We start from the raw sequence: 8,442 nt of genomic DNA on the forward strand, positions 1-8,442 counted from the left end.
AAGATGGATTCTCACGTAAAAATTTATGGCACTCGGCATTATAGATTTTTTGAAATGGGCCAAAACATCCAAGGTCTAGAGGTTGAAGAACATGGCTTGTATGGGCAGGCAGAACAAATAAAACAATATTATGTTGCTTTGCCCAGTCAACAAGTGTGAGGTTAATGTGTGATTTGTGTCCGTCGTAAAGAATTAGGATAGGTTGGTTTTCATTCGGTCTTTGGACATATTTAAGAAAATGTTCAGATAAATAAGTCTGAAAGACTTCAGAGTTCGACCAACCACTGTCTGTTACTGTGCCTTGAGCACCCTCCGATGCACCTTCCATCAATTCCTGTCTCATTCGAGCCCCTTGGAAAACGAAATACGGAGGCATCTGTGTACCTAACGCATTGCCACAACCTATGACAGTTACTGTAGAAGATCTGGCAGATGTTATAGCAGGTGTTGTTGACATCTTAGAACCCACAATGCAGGGTGGTCTGTGTTCTGTTTGTAACCCCTTTTCATCAATGTTGTATATGCACTGAGGTTTATCGACTAGGTCGTACTTCTTAAGAATGGTGTCTAATTCTCGATAGTAATTTGACACTACTTCTTCAGAGGTTGACTTTGCCCTGGCAGCTGATAATGCGCGAGGCTTTGAAACATTCAGTTCTGGCCACCGCATCATAAAGCCTTTGAACCACTTCATTGAAAATGGATGATTTCTGTCACGTTTCTGCAAACTGCAGGCATATTCTGAGGCCATGTTGACTACTTCTGATCTAGTGTAGCCGTAGCCACAACTAGCCATAACCTTTAAATGGTCAACAAATGCAGCTTCTTCCTCTAGCGAAAGAACAGGAGAAACTCCAGACGTTAGTTTCTCAGGGTCAACTCTCCCCAATGCTCTTTGTCGAAGTGTGGTTTCCGGAACACAGTAAACCCTAGCCGCTTTCCATACAGACATCCGATGCTCCTTAATAGCATGATAAGCATTTGTCATGGACGTAGGGGAGTATGGTCAGTATTTTCTTGTTATTTTATCTGATGCAATCTATAAAAAAAATTATTTATTTACTGTTCTTTTTTTTTTAATTTATTTATTATTTATTTATTTACTAGTATTTATTTATTTATTTTATTTATTTTATCTACATGATACTACATACTTTTAATAGTTTTCTTTAGATTTCAGAACTAATTTCTATGTAATTGTTTAATTATTAGCTATTTACCAACAACATAATATAAACCATATTTTTGTCAAAACACTCAAAAACATATAACAGACACTGACTTTTGGACGTACCCTGTATTTCTACTTAATTATGATAACCACATGACAGTCACGTGACTTGAAAGCGCAGACGGTAAGCTGCGTCTAGAGTTCGTATTTTGATAAAATATTTCTTAAAAGTCTATATTTAGAAGGCAATTACATTTGGATATTTTTAGCATTAAGAAAATATGGTATTTTATGTAGATATGACAATAACAGCTATTTACTTACACTTTTCTCTGACATTTCGAGTTTTTTTTCACTGAGTCATACGCTTCCGTGTTTACAAACACTACGCAAAAATCGATGACGTCAGATCTCGCACTATAAGAAAACGCGCGTGCCCAACGGGAAATACCACCGATTTAGGAACCCCACCGATTTAGGACCCTCGACGATACAAGTTTAAATCGGTTACACCTGTAAAATATCTGACAAATTCTGTACAAGGAAATCAACAGTGTTACACATTAAATATGTCAAAGGTAATTATGATTGATAAAAATATGAACTTGTTCCACTGTAAAATGTTCTAGTTGTAAGTGTATAAACTCCAGATTTATTTGATTTTAGAGTTATTTTCACAGGCAATTGTTTCGTAAACGGGGAACCCCTACTTATTTTACATGTAGTAGGGGTGTCCCGTATACAAAACAAGTGCCTGCGGTTATTTTGCAAAATTATATATAGTGTTTGTATCTTTTAATTATAGTTAGTAAATTTGATTTAACTGATTAGTGGATAACTTGATTTTTCTTCTCATGTAAATTAAATGTACTAAACTTTAATTATGATACATGTATCTTTGAATTGCTACCTCTGTATATTTATGACTGACATTCTAAAAATATTTTATTTTATTTATTCATTTATTTATTTTTGCCTAAAACACAATGATAACAACTAAATATAATCTCTTCTTTTTGTCAACAGAATTATGCAACAAGTAGACCTCTCTTATCTGATGAGGTTAAAAAGACCCAAGGGGCAAAGAGGACGAGGGAACCAACCATTTTCTCCAAGATTGTCGATAAGTCAATCCCAGCAGATATCATATATGAAGATGAACTGGTTTGTTAAGCTTTTTGCCATACATATATATTGGCTGTAGTAACACGTACTGTAAACTCAACTCAGTCAAGTGAGCTTTTCTGATGAAATTCTGTCAGTCTGTCTGACTGTATAGTTTGTTAAATTTTCTTCTTGACTTTGGGTTACTGCAGAAAAAAATCAATTAGATCCCTGTCCAACAGTCCAAAATTTATCTTTGCTCAGGCTTTGCTTTAAGAGGTTGCTGCAGTCACTAAAACTAAAATCTAAGGTTCATTTGTAGTTATCAATGTTATCAGTAATAGAGATTGTACTACTCCATTTTGAAATTGTATTTTAGGAAAAGGTAGTTTTAAAAAAAAAGTTACATGAAAGTAGAATCTTTGATTGCATGATTGCAGAGATTTGTGACATTAGAAGGAAAAAAAATAGTTCAAGACAGACAGAAACCAAAGAATCTGTAACCATCATGGTACATGTAACCATGAATGTCCAAGATACAGTTTATCTGAAGCATGTTATTGTACATATTGTACTTTGTAGCATAAGTAGATTTATTTTATTGAATTGATAAAGATGATCATCACATGATAATTTGATTTCTTTGATTGTTTTATGTTCTGCTTATTTCTGTAATTCTATTTTTAGTGTCTGGCTTTCCGAGATGTTTCACCACAAGCCCCTGTGCACTTTTTAGTGATTCCAAAGTCCCCAATACCATGAATCAGTGATGTAGTTGTACAGAATAAAGAGGTTAGATAACTCATAGTTTGCACTTGTGAAATTTTGCAATATGTTCATCATTATGTATTATTAGCTCACCTGAGCCGAAGGCTCAAGTGAGCTTTTCTGATCGAAATTTGTCCGTTGTCTGTCATTGTTGTTGTAAACTTTTCACAATTTCATATTCTTCTCCAGAACCACCAGGCCAATTTCAACCAAACTTGGCACAGAGTATTCTTGGGTGGAAGGGATTCAAGTTTGTTTAAATGAAGGGCCATGCCCTCTTTCAAGGGGGAATAATTAGAAATTAGTGAAAAATTAATGGCATCTTTTAAAAATCTACTTTCAGGAACCACTAGGCCAGGAAAGATGAAACTTATGTGGAATCATCATCAGGTAGTGTAAATTCAATTTTGTTCAAATCATGACCCCGAAGTAAGGGTGGGGCCACAATTGACAAGCAAAGTTTTACATAGGAATATATAGGAAAAATCTTTAAAAGTCTTCTTCTCAAGAACAGCAATGCCATGATTGGTCATATTTATATGGTAGCATCCTCAGGTAGTGTAGATTCAGATTTGTTCAAATCATGACCCCTGAGTGTGGGTTAGGGCCACAATGGGGGAGCAAAGTTATGCATAGTAATACATAGGAATTTTTTTTAAAAATCTTCTCAAGAACATCAAAGACATGATTGGTCATATTTATGTGGTTACCGTAGCATCCTTAGGTAGTGAAGATTCCAGTTTGTTCAAATCATGACCTCCAGGGGTAGGGTGGGGCCACAATGTAAGAACAAAGTTGTACATAGGAATACCCCCCAGGTATATAAGAAAAATCTTGAAAAATCACGTTGTCAAGAACAACAAAGCTATGATTGGTCATATTTATATGGTAGCATTCTCAGGTAGTGTAGATTCCATGTTATTCAAATCATGACCCCCGTGGGTAGTGTGGGGCCACAATGGACGAGCAATGTTTTACATAGGATATATAGGAAAAATCTCTTCATGAACAGCAAAGCCTTGATTTGCCATTATCTATTTGGAAGCATCCTCAGGTAGTATAGATACCAGTTTGTTCAAATCATGACCCCCTGGGGTGGGGCCACAATGATCTAGCAAAGCTATTTATAGGAATACATAGGATTTTTTTTTTAAATCTTCTTCTCAAGAACAGCAAAGCCATGATTAGTTATATGGAAGCATCCTCAGGTAGTGTAGATTCAGATTTGTTCAAATCATGACCCCCTTGGGTAGGGTGGGACCACAATGAAAGTTCAAACTTATAGGAAAAAAGCTACAGTTTGGCAAAGAAATGTATAAGCATCCTTAGCGTTAATTCAAGTTTGTTTAAATCATACCCCCTCATATTTAGGGGTAGGTCGGGGCCACTTATGCATTTATACTTTTTAAAACTGAACTTATTTCTGCTTATTTCCTAGCCAGAGTGCTCAGGTGAGCGATGCGGCCCATGGTCCTCTTGTTTTATTATTATAAAGTAGTAAGAGATGTACCTTATTCACCTTGTATGTTTGTCTGTCTGTATATCTGTCTTCTCAAGGTTTGGCTCAACATGGATATCAGTTTCTGGATTATCTTACGAGTTAAATAAGCCTTATGATTGTGCAGATACATGTATGGTACATGTACATCCACTGAAATTTTACTTGTAGTATGATGCAAGCTCCTTATGCTGCATCTGACCTACATTTAACAAATGCTTCAGTGACTAGTTATGAAGTTAAGAGTTAAGGCCTGTTCCTGGCTTATTACCAGTGGTAATAATATTAAATTAGCACTCATGGCAGATAATTCTTTACATGTTCACCTCCAGGGGCCTGTTTTACAAAAGACCTGAGACCAAAAACTTAAGTTGTTTGTAAAATTTTGCAAAATCAATTATTCTGTTTAAAATTGCTAGCTTAAAAGTATCTTTCTACATTACTTTTAAAAAGATTAAAACCATTTTCAATTTAATGTAAATTAGAAAGTTATAAGCAGAATTCAATTTTGGTCTCTGACATAAGTTTTTTTGTAAAACGGGCCCCAGAAATAACCACTGGGCCAAATTAAATCAAACTTGCCACAAAGCATCTTTGGGTGAAGAGGATTCAAGTTCGTTCAAATGTAGGGCCACGCCCACTTTTAAGGGGAGATAATTAAGAATTAGTGAAAATTAGGTGGAATAAAATGTTGATATATTATAATATGTATAATATTTTGAGTAAGTGAAATTTCTTCTTTCAGCTTTTAGGACATCTTTTACTGACTGCTAAACAAGTTGCAGAGCAAGAGAATCTATCAAATGGATATAGACTAGGTAAAGTAAAATATGTAGTACATGTATTACATATGGTATACATATCCTGAGTTGAAACATGTTTACAGATAGTTAATGCATTAAAATTTCATCTCAACATTGACAACATAGGAATACACAAAAAAGTGTTTATTCAATTCCATAGTTTCTGCTCAAAATATCTGTCTATATCATCCATTTAGTTTCTTTCTCATAATTTATTGATTTCTGTTTATTTCCTCAGTAATTAATGATGGACCAGATGGGTCCCAGTCAGTACATCATTTACACATACATGTAATGGGAGGCAGACAGATGAACTGGCCACCTGGATGATATCTTCGAATGTGGAGACATAGAGATTATTAATAAAATATATAGATATTGAATTATATTTCTTTTATCTTATGTATATGGAATTCATAGAGGAATATTTTTCTTGTTTATATTCAGAGGATTCCTAAAGTAATTGAAAGATTTCCATCGAAACAGTAATTAAAACATAACTTGTAATATATACAAGACATTACTGGTAATACATACATGACATTACTGGTAATACATACAAGACATTACTGGTATTATACATACATGACATTACTGGTAATACATACAAGACATTACTAGTAATACATACATGACACTACTGGTAATACATAATGTACATGTATCAGGTGAAACATGCGTATCCTAATCAGATTGAAATGTAGCTAATTTATTGTTACTGTTAAATGAGAAACGATAACAATCCTGATTTTTACTTGGTATTTCAAGTCCTGATAAAATATTGAATATGGAAGTTTGGGGAAGAAAAGGTTGACAAAGAAACCTTTTTCAAATCCTAAAAAAAACCCGAACTAAAACATTAGACTTGAGGTAAACCTCCCATTCTTATAAAAAGCGCGGAGGGGGGTGTCCATCTTTCCATAGATCCTCCAGTACGTTTGTAACACTTTGAGGTACCCATCGCTTATCCCCAACTGCTCCTATATCACTGAATAAAATTTGATCAGACGTCACAGAATCTTAATTACAATGTGCCATTGTGCACCCTCTTTCATTTAACGATTGGACTTCCCATAGCATTCCAAATGTTGGCACTGCCATTTTTATATGATTGATACTTTATACATTTTATGCTTGAAAAGCATGGGGGGTATATAGTGATGGGGATGTCCGTCCATCTGTCTGTCCTACCGTCCGTCCGTCCCTTAAGCTCGGGGTATCCATCTTTTATCCGCACTTCCTTTTATACCACTGAAAGACATTTGTTTAGACTTTCACAGAATCTTTGTTACATTGTGCCATTGTGACCTCCTATTTTACTTTTTGATCAGACACATATTTCGGATTTCTCATAGCAAAACATAGACACTACCATTCTTTCCGTAACATTGAGGGGTATCCATCTCTTATTCCCAACTCTCCTATACCACTGAAAAAAATTTAATGACACTTTCACAGATTTTTTAGCTCACCTGAGCTGAAAGCTCAAGTGAGCTTTTCTGATCACCTGTTGTCCGGCGTCCGTCCGTCTGTCTGTCTGTCCATCCGTCTGTAAACTTTTCACATTTTCAACTTCTTCTCAAGAACCACTGAGCCAATTTTAACCAAAGTTGGTACAGAGCATCCTTGGGTGAAGGGGAGTTTAAATTTTTAAATGAAGGGCCAACCCCCCTTACAAGGGGAGATAATCAAGAAAAGACAAAAATTGGGTGGGGTCATTAAAAAATCTTCTTCTCAAGAACCACAGGGCCAGAAAAACTGAAACTTATGTGGAAGCATCCTTGGGTAGTGTAGATTCTAAATTGTTCAAATCATGGCCCCGGGGGTAGGGCGGGGCCACAATAGGGAATCAAAGTTTTACATTGAAATATATAGGCAAAATCTTTGAAAATCTTCTTCTCAAGAACCACTGGGTCAGAAAAGCTGCATGAAACTTATGTGGAAGCATCCTTTGGTAGTGTAGATTCTAAATTGTTCAAATCATAGCCCCCGGGGGTAGGACGGGGCCACAATAGGGAATCAAATTTTACATTGAAATAATTATATAGGCAAAATCTTTGAAAATCTTCTTCTCAAGAACCACTGGGCCAGAAAAGCTGAAACTTATGTGGAAGCATTCTTGGGTAGTGTAGATTCTAAATTGTTCAAATCATAGTCCCCGGGGGTAGGGCGGGGCCACAATAGGGAATCAAAGTTTTACATTGAAATATGTAGGCAAAATCTTTGAAAATCTTTTTCTCAAGAACCACTGGGCCAGAAAAGCTGAAACTTACGTGGAAGCATCCTTTGGTAGTGTAGATTCTGAATTCTTCAATTCATGGCCCCTGGGGGTAGGGCGGGCCGCAATAAATGTTACAAAGGGGTGGTCTTGTGAAGAACAGCAGGGCCAAAGTAACTCAGGTGAACGTTGTGGCCCATGGGCCTCTTGTTATTACATAGTGCCATTGTGCACCTCCTATTTTACTTTTTGACCTAACACTTATTTCGGGTCTCCTAATGCAAAACATGGACTTTGCCATTATAATCATATGGGAGGTGTGGGGTATCATTGTGAGCTCAGTGCTCACAGTACCTCTAGTTTTTTTTTAAATATGGCGGGGGTTGGCCATCTCTTACATGTATCTGCAACTCCTCCTATCTCACTGAATTAAACTTACTACATAATGCCAATGTGCACTTCTTATTTTTGATTTGATCTGACTGATATTCCGGGTTTTCCACAGCAAAACATAGAAAATGCCGTTCTTTCTACAGCCTAATAACTGACTTCACATAAGCATCAAACGACGGCACAACATAGACAATTGTTGCGGAACGGTTTGCTTAAGAAAATGAACTTTGTTAGAAAAACAATCTTCGACAGGATAAATTCGTTATGAAGACGCTGAGAGGGGTAATACGGAGATATATGGGGTCCTTGAAAAAATACATACTGGGCTTCGCTTACGCCTCGCCCAATATGCATTTTTTCAAGGACCCCATATATTTCTGTATTACCCCTCTATTTGTCTACATAACTAATAGTAGCTCCTCTTTTGACAAGGCATGCACTTTGCGTTTCGAATCATTTGAAGACATAAACACCACGTGCAAGGGAT

The 8,442-nt window shown here is 36.2% G+C and overlaps 1 pseudogene; it reads left to right on the plus strand.

Annotated features, from left to right (window-relative positions):
- Positions 1-1,670: 1,670 nt before the first annotated feature.
- On the plus strand, positions 1,671-5,727 carry LOC133200583 (uncharacterized HIT-like protein Synpcc7942_1390; annotated as a pseudogene).
- The last annotated feature ends 2,715 nt before the right edge of the window (positions 5,728-8,442 follow it).

The sequence above is a fragment of the Saccostrea echinata genome, unplaced genomic scaffold (genome assembly GCF_033153115.1).
Source record: "Saccostrea echinata isolate AGI-Se365-2 ecotype Australia unplaced genomic scaffold, CSIRO_AGI_Sech_v1 ptg000040l, whole genome shotgun sequence".
NCBI lineage: Eukaryota > Metazoa > Mollusca > Bivalvia > Ostreida > Ostreidae > Saccostrea > Saccostrea echinata.